General features: G+C 45.1%; 1 protein-coding gene across 1 annotated transcript in view; it reads left to right on the top strand.

Annotated features, from left to right (window-relative positions):
- LOC8026290 overlaps nucleotides 1-15,746 on the top strand; it is a 149,985-nt gene that overhangs the window by 70,023 nt on the left and 64,216 nt on the right. The window lies entirely within an intron of this gene.

Raw genomic sequence — 15,746 nt, forward strand, 5'->3', positions numbered from 1 at the left:
TTTCGGTATGAAGTGAGGTGGGCGTGGCACGGGCAAACGTGAAAATTCTTTTGAGCAACCAAATCCTGTTGCTAGCTCCGATTAGCTACGGTGGCTTTAACTGAGCTCGTGAAAATATCGCTTTTTTTGCCGACTATGACTCATGTTTCGGCCCTAAGTTCGCATAACGAAGGTTCTCCCCTTGGCCTTCCCAAAGGCGCCTTTTGTTTCTATAAAGTTCCCCCCCCCCCCCCCCCCCCAAAAAAAAAAAAAAAAAAATCCTCAAACCAAAGGTGTGGTTTTACGGAGGTAAAGATGCCACCCTGAGGCGCAAGCAGACCGGGAAACGACCTGCGAGAACGATGCAGACCAGTCATGGGTAAGTTACTTTTAAAAAGTAATTCGTTACAGTTACAGTTACTTTTTGTAAAAAGTAGCGAAGTTACCGTTACAGTTACCGCAACAAAAAAGTAACTCGTTACAGTTACAGTTACTTTTAAAAAGTAACGACGTTACTTTTCAGTTACTTTTCTATAACACAAAAAATTTAAAAAAAATCAGAAAACGCCCCTCACAACGTTTTATTGCATAAAATTAAAAAGTACGCTTTTTACTTTATATTGTAACTTAGCAGCAGTTGCCTCTCGAAGTTAGTGTTTGAAAGTTTCCATGCCAGAGTAGTGGCGCAAATCAAAATACGAAACATGCGCAGTACGGAGTAGTGGCGCTAATCAAAATACGAGACATGCACAGTATCCTTCCCGTGTATTGTTGTTTCACAGTTGATTCCCCCGATTAAAATACGTTTGCAGAGAAAAAAGAAAAACCACAACATCAGTAGTGCTTCAAGACACTAAGATGTAAGTGTTGAGTCACAAAGTACAAGCGCGTGCGTAAAGATAACTAGATATTTTTTCATTAAATGTATACGTGGCTATGTTCGGGTCGTGACTCGCGAGAAAGAACGTATTCACAACTTTGTGCAAGACCAACTTGACACTCGAAATGTCGGAATAGACTATTTGGAAAGTGCAAGGAATGGCTAAATTGCACTCGTTCATTGATATAGTATTCATAAAACACTGGAAAGTAACGACAAAAGTAACGTCGTTACTTTCATCGTTACCTCAGAAAAAAGTAACAGAACTACAGTTACAAGTTACATTTTTAAAAAGTAACTCGTTACAGTTACAAGTTACCAAAAAAGTAACAAAATTACAGTAACGCGTTACTTGTAACGCGTTACTACCCAAGACTGATGCAGACTTAAGTGTAAAGATATAACAAATAGAAGGGAATGAGAAGTGGACACACACAATAAAGTAGACATTTTTGTTTTGCTTTTGGTATATTTGACCCCGCTAAGGCAAAACGTCGAGGTTGTTTTTTGTTTTTTGTTGTCAGTCCGCACTTATTGCTCTCTCTAACATTGTCTGTGAGCGAACATTGATAAGCAGAGAACAGTACAGGAAACGAACTAGGAGCTGGGTGACCTCTCAAAATGCCAACAAAGTGTCCCCCAACGTTGAGTGCTTTTCTGAACGCAACCTACTTGAAGAAGGTGCGACCACTGCCGTGGCTATTATGTGGGTTCTCTTTGTCATCTATTCACTCATATCTGCGTCCCAAGGTCGTTTATAGTGAACTCTTCGTATAGGGAATATGTATTGTAATTAAACGATGTGTCTAAGGTGCGCCGCAAGATGTGATATTCAGCGATGTCACTATTGGCGAAGCGCTCTGACCCGCTTGTCACCCCCACACCTCGGTGTTTACCCAAAACAATGCCTCTGCACATGCCCACAGGCCTTGTGGGCCTGTTCGTGTCATCTTTTTTAATAGAGCGCGGGGCATAGTGTAATGAAAAAATACCAACAATTAGTGAAGTGACGTTAAGTGCCGGATCTCCCCCGAAAGCAGTCGTCAGAGGATGTGAACTTGACCTACTTGGGCTTTTGTGCTGACCTGGGCAGGGTGCATGCTGCATTGTTCATGCAGGCCGGAGTGGTAACAAAAGAGCCCCTCCTCCCCCTCACCGGAGAACACGAACTCCAGCCGAACGCTGACGCCGCGTTCGGTTAAGTCAGCCGAGCGCTGAGCCATTGTATTTGTTGTCCCCATCCATCTAGTTCTAAAGTTAACCGCTTGGGGCGCCACGGTCTGATCTCCTCCCCAATAGCTAAAGCGACCTCTTTCTTGTTGTCCCAGAAATGTTGTGTAACATCTATCAGTGATATTGCCACGTGCGCTGCCCAGCGAGCGCGTGGCAGGATGGTTACCGCGCTTGGCTCTCGCGCGGAGTCTCCGGGTTCGATACCAGAAAGCGGACTTCTCTTTTATTTCTTTCTTCAACTTGACATTCCGGTAAGTTCGAGAATTTTGTCGTCTGATCGAGTTACGAATATTCTACGCGCCGAACTTTCTACGCCGAATGTTCCAGAAACCCACGCGGGTACAGAAGGTGCTCCGAGTGGCGGACCGGAGTCAGTCTCACCTCAGCGGTCGATCCTGCTGTTTCGCCGACATCGACGCCTGAGACGCTAGCCTTTCTCTCTTTTGTTTTGGGAACACGTTCGTTCCATTAAACGTTTAGTTTCTTCAGTTATTCGCCGCCTCATCATTTATCATTCGTGACAATATTTTGCTCTTTATAGTCAGACTGCATAAAATAGCCCTACGATACTTTTTTTTTTTCGTTTTGTGTTGTTGCGTCTAATAAACCATTTTGGTAACCCAGATTTGCGTAGCTGCAGAATTGTCGTTGTCAACGACGTCAATACAAATTAAGCAATGCGGAAGTATCTTCAAAAGTAACTGAAATACATTTCTATGTATTTGTACTCTACTCAAGATACTTTACAGTGAAAGTAACTTGAGTAGTATTTTAAATACTTTGTGACGCAGGTATTTAGTAACTTAACTTAAATACTTTTATCGAGTATTTTGTCCAACACTGAGCTGTGCAAGAAGAAGCCCGGCATATGGCTGTGTTAGTTTTAGTAGCTTGGAACTGATGCCGTCGACACCAGGAGAAGACTGGAGGGGCAGGTTTTGTATTATATTGTTAATACCATCCGGGTCGATTTTAATCTTCGATAATAAAGAATGGTTCTGTACAAGATCACACTGGGGCAGCGGGCAAGACTCTTCGGTAAAAACATCTCCGAAGTACTCATTAAATTTGCTTGCACACTCCGTTGGTGAGATTACATTTCCATGCTGGTCTAAAAAAAATGAGGAATTGTGTCTTTAGGTGGGCTAATTATTTTCCAAAATGTTTTGGGATTTTTTTTTGCATTAAGTTTTTTAGACCATTGCCGTAAAAGTTGGATTTTGCAACCATGGTTTCATGTTAGCACAGCTTTGCCTGAGTATCGTACTGAGACCATAATTCGTCAGTATTCCGAGATTGTGCCTTTTTTGAAGAGGCGTCTTTTAGTGTTCAGCATTTTTTTTTTCAGGGATTTCGTGAACCACGGATTTTCTGGTGCATCAGGTATAGTAATTTTTGGAACAAATGTAGCAAGTATGTCTTTAAACTTATTTTTTTACCTTTGCCAATTCTCTTCTACTGACCCAGAAAAGAAATCGCAGTTAAATTCGGCCATAAAAGTTTCTAGAACACTGTTTATACCATCAATGTTTGCCTTGGAGAAGTCGTGAATTTCCTTGGACTGTAAGGGAGTATTTCGTATAGATATACTGAAGTTAATCAGGACAGCCACGTGGTCACTGATCTTCTCAAGACACGTGACCTTTTTTTAAATATTCTAGCACAGAAGTGAACAATAAATCTAAAATTGCATCGTCCCGAGTGGGTTTAAGTAGTACTTGGGTCAGGCAAAATGATTGCGAGATGTTTAGAAAGGCGGACGTCAGCAAATTGTTGCGACATTCGTCAGATACATTAACAGTGGTCCATTCGATCTCGGGAAAGTTAGTCACCTCCAAGAAAAACAGGCAAGCTTGGATAACGAGAGGTAACATTTCCAATTCGCGTCTCCCGCTCGACGCTCGCCCTCCCGCGGCGAAAACGGGAAGCGGTCTAGTGAGGGTCCCCCGATTCTCCCGCTCAGCGGGCACGGCGGAACTGCTCGCGATCACGGCTCGCGAAATGCCATTTCCGAATGCAAACAACACTCTTCACTGTCCCAACGTAGTGCTGCTGGCGGTGTGGGATTATACCTTACTGGAGTGTTTTAGTATTGCGCATACAATGCGCATAGAATCCAATGCAAGTGGTGTGCGTTTGCGTTAGAGTTGCGTGCCCCATATTGTGCGTGCGCCTCATCGCCATGCGCCATCCAAGACCGCAATTTTGGGCTCCGCGCACGCGCAGTGTGGAACAAGCAAAGCTGACGCGAACACGTAGCGCTTGCGTTCGCTCGTATACGCAATACTAAAACTTACTACTGTTTCACCGGCTTCCGACGCCAACGAAACATGCTGCAGTGAGTAGACGTGCAAGCAGGTAGGCGTTCCTTCCAACTGGAAAGGCTGAGATTGGCAAAACGACGGAGCGTAAAAATGAAAGTAACTAAATGTTATGAAAAAATTAAAAATATATATATATTTTTCAGGGTGTCGAACCGGAACCAAACCGAACCGAAAATTGGAACCGAACCGGTATTTTTTCCGGAACTGAACCCGAACCCGAACCGTTATATTGTTATCGCGATGAACCCGAACCGGAACTGAACGGGAAAAAAAATAACGGTTACCGGCTCATGTCAAAACGGTTCGGCCTCGCGCTGTTGACAATGAATGGGCTATCAATGCCATTTGTTTTTTTAAGTGCCGTAAACTGACACACACCTCGCTTACATATTTTTCTTCTCCACTCAGTCTTAGGAATATAAACGCTGCATCCATGAATCTTGACATAGGAACCAGTATTGCGCTGGTCGCGGCTTGCACGGAAGAAAGAGAATTGGAAGGCTGTGCAAAAAAAAAAAAAAAAATCGCGTCACGGGATTTTATTTTTCTACAATCCCGTAAATCCTAAATGCTGCTGTGTACTCATTTCATAACACGTTTCTAGAACGCGCGAGTTCTTGAAGCTTGCTTCCATCGGAATGAGAAAAGAAAAGGCTGTGGAGTTTGATAATGTTTGAGGGAGAGAAAGAAATTTTATTTACAGTTGAAATGAGCATTAATGAATTATATCTGCTCTTCGCTGCCCCAACCACCGGTCAGAGTATATCGAGCTATGAAGTGTCAAGATTTACATGCCGTATTTTTTCGTACCGGAAACTCGATGTATCCCGTTTCGTATGTGCTGATTTCAGATGTTTCATTTGTAATTTATTTTGATGTTGCAATTTGTCATTTATAATTTCCGAACCGGTTCGCGGATCGAATTAATCGCACCGGAACTGAACCGGAACAAAATAAATTTACCTAAACCTGAACCGTAACCGAACCCGTATTTTGTTCGGTTCGACACACTGATATTTTTCTTTTTTTACTTTTAGGCATACGGTCTGGGATGTTGACGGGGACTTTGGAGGTTTTGCCGATTGTCAAAAGTCGCGACTTTGGTAGCAAAGTATACTTTACCCACAATTAATGTAATTTTACGTGGATTTCTCACATTAGCTAGAATATTTTAATTGATTTTAGACTATTTTTATTTTATTGCTTGGTAAGTAAAAATGCTGCAATTGGCACCAGTGATCAGAATTAGTACACTTTTGATTGTCATATTTGTTCGCGCGTTTGAAATTAGGTCATAAGCAACAAATTATATTAATGCTTAGAAATTACTTAATAAAATATATGAATTTTAATATTATTATTATTAATACAAATCGCGGCAATGTATGCCCCCAATTAAGGCCAAGATCACGAAAATACGCCATTTAACCACAATAGACTTTCCAGAAAGGTATAATTTTTTTAGCATATAAAAAAACTCTTGACATCGTTATCAAGATAGACAAACTTTCAAACACTGGATGTAATATAAAGTCCTATGCGTCATGCGTTGCAATAAAACACACACACACACTTCAGCTGTCTGATTCGGATTCCGTCTTTGGGTTGTTGCACTGAGAACAACGTTTATTAATTTATACGTTTTGTGGACATATCGTAAAAATTGGATTTATTCTCTTATTCTTGTGGTGGCAATAATGTTAAACCAATTAATCATCTAAATACCCAAAACCCATTAAAAGGCCCGCAGTTCATTAGTTTTCATGACAATTATCTGAGCGAGAAAAGGCAGCAAGAACGCGCAAATATCAGCACTGATTTTTTCAACAACTACAAATATCAGCCTGGATCGAACATGTGTGTCACAAAATAAAGTTTCCGCGAACAACTTGTCTAACTAAATAATTACGATGTGAGCCACATCTTGAGTTACGAAATAATCCGAAATTAAGACCTCTAACGAGAAAATAAATCCAAAATAGAGGTTGGTTTCGGTTTCGCTCCAAAATTAAAACGCGCATCCTTGCGTAAATATTACGCTAAACACCATTCTTGTTTTCAGGGTAAAGAGGTGACTTGCACTCATAACACCCTAGCTTCCTCGTATTACCAGAAATAATTTGTGTGGCTCAGTGAAGCCAGCACATTAGACAGGCTCAGCAGCGGCACGCATCTCCGACCCTCACTATAACCGCCATTTTGAAAAATGAGTGGCGCCACCTATAGTTAGTTGGAGTCGCGAATAGAGGTATAGAGGTGATCAACAAAATCAGACGAAGAGTTCGGTGGTCGATAGCAAGCACCTACTAAAATGAACGAGGAAACAACCTTTACACGCACTCAGATTATTTCAATGTTGTCATCCATTAGAATGGGAACAGCAGGCAACTCTCTTTTGACAGCAATAAGGACTCCACCACCACGTGGCTCTATCCTATCTTTTCTAAAAATCGCAAAGTCTGGTTTGAGTTCTACCCCATTATTCAGTATATTATCAGAAAGCCAAGTCTCCGTTCCTGACACGACGTCGGGGTTGCACATTGCAATTGTATCAGCGAGAGCGTGTTGTTTAGATAGTATGCTCCAAAAGTTGGCGAGAAAAGAGGACAAATCAGGAGACGTACTCTTTTTTCATTTTTAGTCAGTTTGTATATTGGCTTGGAATGGTCCGTTGCGATTCAACAACGGTGTCTGTTTCGGTATCGTACAAAAACACCTTGTCATCCATAAAAAGTTTATCAAACACTATACGCACGCGTGATGGACCACGATGCGTTTTTGCGTAGTCCCAAAGCTTTCTGCGAGCTTCACGTATCAGTGGCGAGTGATCTTCCTCAGTCCATACCTTAGGAAATGCTAGGTTTTTCAACTTGTGTGCGTTTTCTAGAATCGTTTGCTTATACTTTTGAAGCTAAGAAATTTTACATTGATGGGGCGGGGGAAGTTTGCGTTCCTTCTACCTGCCTGGTGGGCTCTTTCAATTTCACCTGCCTATAGATCCAAGTGGTCTTTGACAAAGCAAGTTATTATTTCATCAGATCTGGCCCAGGTTTCACTGGGTTCCTCTGGAATGCCTTATAGAATACCCTATAGGGAATAGGGGGGGGGGGGGTTGTTGTTACGGTGATAAGCTTATCTTAGCATGTGCGTGGAAACAGACGTGATAAGAATATCTATGTACTATTTTTGCTGTCCTTTCGGGTTCGAATGAAATGCGAGCAGCGGAGCGCATGGCCGTCGACACATGCTGCGCCTCATGGAGGCCATTGGAAACTGATAAAACTGCGGGGTGGGAAGAAGGACGGAGCAAAGCTGTGCGTCCTCCTCCTCTCTGTTTGACCCTCGCTTAGCACAACCCAAGCTTCGACGCTGCGCCGGTGGTGCGCTGGAGGTTCCGTCACTGCTACACGACGAAGCTAGCCACTCGCAGCAGAAGCAAGCATGCTTGCGCGCGCTCTTCGGAACCGCGTCAGTGGAACATGACCGCAGCGTCATGCTCTCTCCTTTTTTTTTTTTACAGCTATGCTGTCTAAGGCTAGGTTCGGGCGGATCGTCCGTTTCCGGTGACAGACTGAGCGTAGACCAACAATTTTCGAACGCAAAGATGTATGCCACACTTCATACTTCTCTCTACCGTTGTCGCCTCTTTTCTGAGTCGTGTATATTCCCAACACCTCCTAGGACAGCAAAGCCTGCGCGTTACGTCACATGACGTCACGTCCGGAGGTCCGGTACGGGCGCTGATTGGATGCGAATGCTGCGCCAGCGTTCGCCCGTGGGGCTCGTTTTCTATCACAGTCCCACGCGAACGCTGACGCGGCACTCGCATTCAATCAGCGCCCGTGCGGGACCCCCGGACGTGACGTCATGGGACGTAACGCGCAGGCTTTGAAGCTGTCTAGGACGTGTTGATACTCCTCGCCACGCGCGGCGTCTCTCTCCCCCCTGACATTACGCAATGCCGCGCGCTCTTCGGCGGCCACCTGAGCGGCGCACTAGAGCCTGCGCCGTGATTGGCGTAGCCGCGCTATAATAACACGTTATTGTCTCTATCAGAGCGCCAGCTTCGCTGGGCTTCCCTTTTTACGGGGTGAGAGGGCTCTCAATGTGTTTTTTTGTTGTTTTTTTTGCGCATTGTGATTGATGAATTTGTTGGTTCCAACATTCGTGTTCCCCTTTGTTCCTTATTTATTTTTGCACAGAAGCTCCCTGGCAGTACACATGTCATTCCACGTCCACGCTGTTTCACTATTTTGCAGGAGCCATGAGCTCTCGGTCCTTCATGAGTACATCTGCGTGGTTCTGATAACTGATGTCAATCAAGCTCCACAGGTCTTTCGTGCACAAACGAACTGCTTTAACTTCTATTTCACACTTCGTACACACAAGTGGTATATCATTTATTGAGCGCAGTGAACGAGATCCTGGCTGCCTGCAAAATGTGGCGTGTCAATGATAAAGTTACCGAATTTCGTTAAAAGGTTCGGTGAATCCACGAGTTGGAGGACCTGCATTTTGGTAGTCCCAGCACCACAGGAGACACAAGAACTAGAGAGGAAACAAGGGGAGCGCTGGGAGCTGATATATAAAGGTTTGCCGAGTAATTGACTTCACTTAGGCGTCAGCAGCCATCCTGTAGGTTCCCTCTTGTTCTTCTGTCTCGAATGTCGAACAGTTTCTGCTATACTGATAAAAAAAAATCACAACGCGTATTAAAAAAAAAGAGTACTGCGCAAAATATAGGAGAGAGCATGACGCTGCGGTCATGCTCCGCGGATGCGCGCGCGCAAGCAGCCTGCTCCTGCTGCGAGCGGCGAGCTTGCAAGCATGGTGCCCCGACTGGTGCCCCATATGCGTGCAAGCTCGTGCAGCGTGCGCGTGATCATAGCTTTGACAAGCTTGTAATTGCACGGTCTTTCCCGCACGAGCAGAGGCATGGCAGCGTCGAAGCTTGGGTTGTGCTGGGCAAGGGTCAAACACATCGGAGTAGGGCGCACACCTTCGCAGTGCCCTACTCTCCAACCCTCAGTTTTATCCGTTTTATCAGTTGCCAGAGGCTTTCAGGAGGCGCAGCATTTGTCGACGGCCACGCGCTCCGCTCTTTGCACTTCATTCGAACCTGATAGTACTAGCTGGCTTCTGACGCAATTAACTCTTTGTGCATTATCGCAGCAAGATTATCTTATCTTATTGTGATAAATAACAAAGTCAATGTTACGCGGCGGAAACTCCAGCCACCTTGCTCTTGCGAGAGGCTATAGGACAGGGCGAATCACGAGGGCCCGTGCTGTGATGGTGTTTGTACACTTGCGAATTTACGGGCGGATGTCGGCGAGGAGCGGATTTTGGAGCCCGGTGAAGAAATCTGCTCGTCGCTGCCGGAAAACCTGAATCGGTCCGGGACACAATTTTTGGGGCCCAAGCCATGCGTTTCGCCTGACGCGAGCCAATCAGTGTTTGCCGGAAGTTGCGTTGCGCGGTGCGTTCTTCCGGTCCTTCCTGTTTGTAGCAACGGCGTCGCTCACGGATCGATAAACATTCACTTGCTGCAGGACGAGGCAGGCGTGCACGCTCAGTCTTTTCGCGGCATAGGTGAATCACCACCGCCAACGGCACCGCGGCTTCTTTGGTGTGCACTGCATCCCTACACAGCAAGTAGGACGCACGGGAAATCAAGGGTCGTGATCTTGGAAGCTTTTAGCGTGATCGCATAGCTAACATGATCGCCCGTCTCTACGTTTTGATCCCCGTTGTCTCTTCCAGATGAGTATACTGAACTAATAAAGTGTATACTTACCTTACGACAAAAGGTAACACGCGTGGAGTTTATTTGAGTTCTATAAAAACAGAAAAGCATCACTTTGCGACGAGAAACTGCGTCCGACACGCAGTCGCTCCAAAACCATCTGTTAATTTTTTTTTTTTTTTTTTTTTTTTTGCTGTGCTTTTTGGGCACGCTTCTCTGCCGGAGGGCGCCGAGTACACATTTTATTCTAGTCGGCTTTCTTTTGAAGCGATCGAGCTCTCGTCAACGGGTCTTAAACATGGACATTTCTCGCGGGGTGCTGTGTTACGTTTCTCGCGGAGTATTGTATCAGATATGGCAAAATTACTTTTAAAAGTAATTAAATTACATTACTAATTACTACCAATTTTTAATTAAATTACATTACAAATTACTACAGACTAAAAGTAATGATATTACACTACAGTTACTTTCCAAACGTAATTAAATTACTTTGAGATTACTTTTCAATACCTTGAGGCCGTAATTCGTGCTAATTTTATTTACAGTATATGTACCGAAACTCTGATCTTTCTGTTTACACCGCAACAGCCTTATGCGCCTCAAAGTTAACCATACAAACAGTCGTTTTTCTGGCGCACACGACGTAAGTGTTAAACATTATGGATAGAGCTCTTCTTTAGATGTGACTCACAGACAGCCGACTCACCGGCTTCGCTGTTCATTCAACGGTGAAGGTCCTTAGTTAAAGGGTGATACGTTTCCGTCTTCCTGATTTAGGACAATTTATAGTGCGGTTCATTATGTTAAGTCGGGCCATGGAAGCTCATTTTTACAAGGAGTAAAGAGTTCACGTGTTAACGTTTCACGCGACGTGAAACGTTTTTTATCCGCCGGGGGTGCAATCGAATCCTATTCTCCCAAGAGCACTTCTTGACATATTCCCGGTCACTCCTCTCAATGAGTATTGTTCCCAAATATTTGAAGATCCCAAGTTATTGCGCATTGTCACACAAGGGGTTGGATATTTGCAGAAACGTCTCCAGTCGAGGAAAGGGATGGCGCGCTCGAGTTCCCTAAAATGTGTACTTTCCCAACAAACGGGTGGCGATATCTGCTCGTAGACTAATTCCTGAATAAACTTCCCAAGGGAAGGCAGCGAGGCATACCGCGAGCGGCACCTGTTTTGCTCGATTCGCGGCTTTTCTGACTACAGAAAGCTTCTTTACTCAACAAGGCCATGAATACACACGAAACTGTTCCGGGGTTTTCGACAAGGCATTTGGGATTAACTATTTATCCCGTTCGTTTGTTGTTCTCAATGGGCGAAGCTTACGGTTCGACCTTGCTTGACGAAAGAGCAAGAAGGGTGGGAATCTGTTTGTACTATCCTCTCAGGTATTAAAATGGGTTGACTTCACTGCTGATGTGCCCTTCGCCTTGTAGCCTGTAGACCAACTCGTGTTTACAAACAAACCGGAGCGCCCCTAGCAGACGCCACCGGCGCCGCGCATGCGCGATGGAGTGTGGACAAGAAGCTCGCCGTCGCCCATAAACAAACCATTGAAATGAGATGTTGTCGGCGTCGGTGTGAGTCCCCGTGCTCTTTTTCGCGTTGGAATTGTTGATCCTACGTTTCCCTGGCAATGTCTGACTACTTGAGCGGCCTCGGCAAAATTAACGAGGCTCGTTACATCGCAAAACTTCGCGTGAATAATGTGACATGCGGCGATTCATTCCGCGTGGACGCCGCAGAATGGACTCTAAAGCCTGATTCGCACACTGAGATTCTGCTCGCTATTTTCAGTCATAACGTCGCTCGGGCTGCAAAAACGTGAACCGTAGCTGAGATGGTCGACGTCGATACTGAAAATTGCAAGCAGAATCGGACCAAGTCGGAGATACTGGTAACAAGTCGGAGATACTGGTAACAATGATCAACATCTCATTGTGTCTACTGTTTACACCGAGCCTGCTTACCCAACCAACCTTCAAACTTGAAAGTCTTTTGAGGCCTTCACTTACTTTTTATCGAAATTACCGGGCCAACGTTTGGTTTACGGGCCGCTGTCGTTTGAAAGAGCAGACAACAGCTCGAACGATCACTCGACCGCTTGAACTTGATGACGCACTGAGCGTAGTCTGCAGGTGGTCCGTATAACTTGGCAGTTTTCCCGTGTTCGTGTTGGAACAAAACAAATAAATCTGACGACCAGAAGTATCCGTGTATTAAACCCAGGGTGCTTCCCGCCCAACCAATCGGGGTCCGACGGCGTCTGGTTTTCCTTTTTCGCGGCACCTATCCACGTTATCGGTCGAACCGAGCACATGAAAACTGACCTTCAAACCTTTCCCGACTCTTTTGGTACAGCCCCAGTTGCGGCGTTTTGACGAGAAGGCAGGTTTTTGTCTGGTTTCTTTCAAAACAACGCAGGAATGCACGTCCTGCATGACGACTTCCGCCCTAAGCCCCAGACCGGAAGTGCGCCCGACGCGCCACCACCGCGCCCTGATGTAACAGAGCTGAGTTCGTGTACAAGCCGTTCATCCCTAAGCTGACAGTGCGGTTGAAGTTACGCGCTCGTTGGAACAGTCACAGATCTGTTTTTCGCCACGTAACCACGCTCTCGTTCATACCGACGCGCAGAGAAAGGGACGGGTCAGGTGATCAAAGGGAGGTGGTTGATTGGTTCTGGTGAGCTGGTAGCTCCTACCGGACTGTCAGCTTAGGGATGAACGAAGTATAGTATCGTCGTGATGACGTGACGCCGTGAATCTGTCTTGCCTGGAGTTCGTGAGCCGTGGCCTTTAGAGCCCGCCTTCGTGCGTTTATCGAGTTCTTCGTAGGAGGCTTGCGCTCAGATGGCCATCATTTATTTGGCCTCATGTCTCTTTCACATTTGACCATACAAAATACTTTTCTTCTTTTTTAATGCTTTTAAACGAACTTTCTCATTTGGGACATAAGTAGTTTAAAAAATAATGCGTAATTTTCTCGAAATTGTTGCCTGAAAGTAATTCATTACATTACTAAATTACCAACTTAGAAAGGTAATCCATTACATTACGCATTAGCACAAAAATTATTTAATTATTGTAATTTCATTACTAGTAATGTCATTACTGCGATCTCTGTATTGTATTACTAGCCGTGCATGACGTAGTCGGCTGTTGTTTATTTTCTTTTGCACTTTTGGTCCACATAGAATCTTATACTTGAGCTCAGTCTGCCATTAGGAACTGTAGCATTGGTGCCCGCTCACGTACGCACTCTAAATGCACCTAGGTTTGGGCATGTAAGTATTTTACCTTGGTATAGATAGGACACTCGAGCGCACCTGGCCATAAAGCACCGGAGCTTGTTAACGTCCGCACTCAGGATGTGCTGTGTCTGATCATGTAGGCCGCGAGTGCTCAGTGCTGTGGACTGGGGTGTGTACGTAATAACCTCTGTAAGCTCGGGGCCTGAGTGTGCGGTGGTTAGAGAGAAAGTGGGATCCCTCACGCGCCTATAAATGAAGAAGCGTGAGAGCCTTCAGGGAGATTCGGTTCTGGAACCCAGAAGGGTTGACGATTTATGCTTTTAACGTAAGTATTTCTTCTCCCGTATATGATTGGCCTTTGTAAACGAACGTAGTCATACTGGTCACAAAATGTATGCCCTGTCGCAACGTGCTCAGCGGAACCGAACAACTTTTTTTTTCCTGCAATTTCCGGGGTGTTGTCATCGTTGGTCATCTCCATCTCGACCGCACCACTACCTTCGGAAAGTTGACTCCATCGAAACCACGACCGGCTTGAGAAATCCACACATTTTTCAAACAACACAGCTCTTTGCCACACAAGAAATAACGATAGAATCACTCTCAGATAAAAGGGTGTAGTCTTACACCCTTTTGGTCCCAAATAACACACTTCAAAACTTGTTCGACGCACAGCGCACTGACATCGAAATGACGGCCGCAGCTTTTACGAGGGGCTTGATAACGGTGCGATATAACTTATTAAACAGCTAAAATACCTATCCAATAAAAAAAAGACACCGAGGTTTTACAATAAAAAAATGTTTTTTTTTTTATTTATTTATTTTTTTTTTTTGTAGTTAGTAGCACGTAGTACGTTAGCGATTTTAAAGCCACCACGCGGCTACCAAGCCGCTCGTGAAAGTTGGTACCGTCAGTTCGAAATGAGTGCACTGTGCGTCGAACTGAAGTTTAGGGGTGTTTTATATGGAACAAGGGGTGTAAGAGTATACCCTTTTTTTCTGAGAGTGCAAGGAAGGAAAACCAGCGTATCCCCAAAACGAGGCCAGCTATTCATGCGGGAAGCGTCCACTTGAAACGAAGGGTCGTACGTCGATTCGGGGTGCCGGAAGAAGCGCCGCCAATGACGGTGCACCGCTGCTTCTTTGGTTTGCGCTTCATGTCCTGTACATACTGTAACGAGGGAGGTGTAGAAATAAGGGAAGGATTCCCTTGGACTAAAACAACAACGTACTAGCGTTTATTGGTTAGTCGGTAGCCATTTTGGAGAGTGTTCCAGTTGCCAGACCAAGCCAGATTTATGGCTAGATTCCCCTACAGTAGATACCTTTATCCCCCTAAGAAAATTGTTTCGACAAGACTGCAACGCTAAAAGTATGTTGAAAATGTCCGACTGGTAGAGAAGTTCTCTTTCACACCAGTTATCCCCCTGAGAAAAGAAGACTAAAAAATGTGGTTTGCTCTGATACATTCCGTTAACTTGCAATGTTTCTTAGAAAGAAAAAAAAAATTCCTCATCAACATTTTGTTAGAAAAGAAAAGTTTTCTACACTGCAAAGTCCGAAAGATGACGAGGAGCACGACGAACTCTTGTCGGATAACGGAGCCCGGCACAGTTTGGTTTGGTCACTGGCGGTGCAGATGGGGCCGGAGATGAGCGATGGTTTTAAGCGAGGTGATTGCCAGGGTTGGATGGAGGGGGCTGTGGGTCTTCGATGTCGCGTTCCTCTCGTCCCGACATGATGATCACTTGCGATGCATCCTTGAAGAAGGCGGCGTTTCGCGTTATAACTTTCCCATTGCGAGAGGCCTTGACGCGAGGTCCATGAACCTCTATGACTGCGTAGGGCTTGGGGTCGTAGAACGGAGTGAACTTGTTACGCCGCTCCTGTCTGCAGATTACAAGTTTACAAGGAACAAACTTGTGATGCTGAATGTGTCGCCGTGCATCAGCAAATTCTTTGTTGTATCTTTTCCTGGATTCGTCGTTTCTTTGTGCCTTGATGTGAATATGGCTACTGTTGTCTGGGTCGGGGATTACCGGAAGTAGGTTGCTCACTGTGCGCTTGAAAAAGAGCTCAAACGGTTAAGTTCTTGTAGAGCCATGTGGGGTGAAGCGGTAGGCTAGCAAGAAGGATTGTAGCTCGTCCGTCCAATCCTTGCCTCCGATTCTGCTTGTCAAGACTTGCTTGTTGAGCGTTCTCATAAATCTCTCTACCTCACCGTTTGCCTCGGGCCAAAGTGGCGTGACACGGTGGTGTTTGAATCTGAATTCTTGAGCGAATCTTGAGAAGTCTCCGCTGTTAAATGGAGGACCATTG

This window comes from Ixodes scapularis, unplaced genomic scaffold, assembly GCF_016920785.2.
Source record: "Ixodes scapularis isolate PalLabHiFi unplaced genomic scaffold, ASM1692078v2 PGA_scaffold9__187_contigs__length_104089568, whole genome shotgun sequence".
Taxonomy (NCBI): Eukaryota; Metazoa; Arthropoda; class Arachnida; order Ixodida; family Ixodidae; genus Ixodes; species Ixodes scapularis.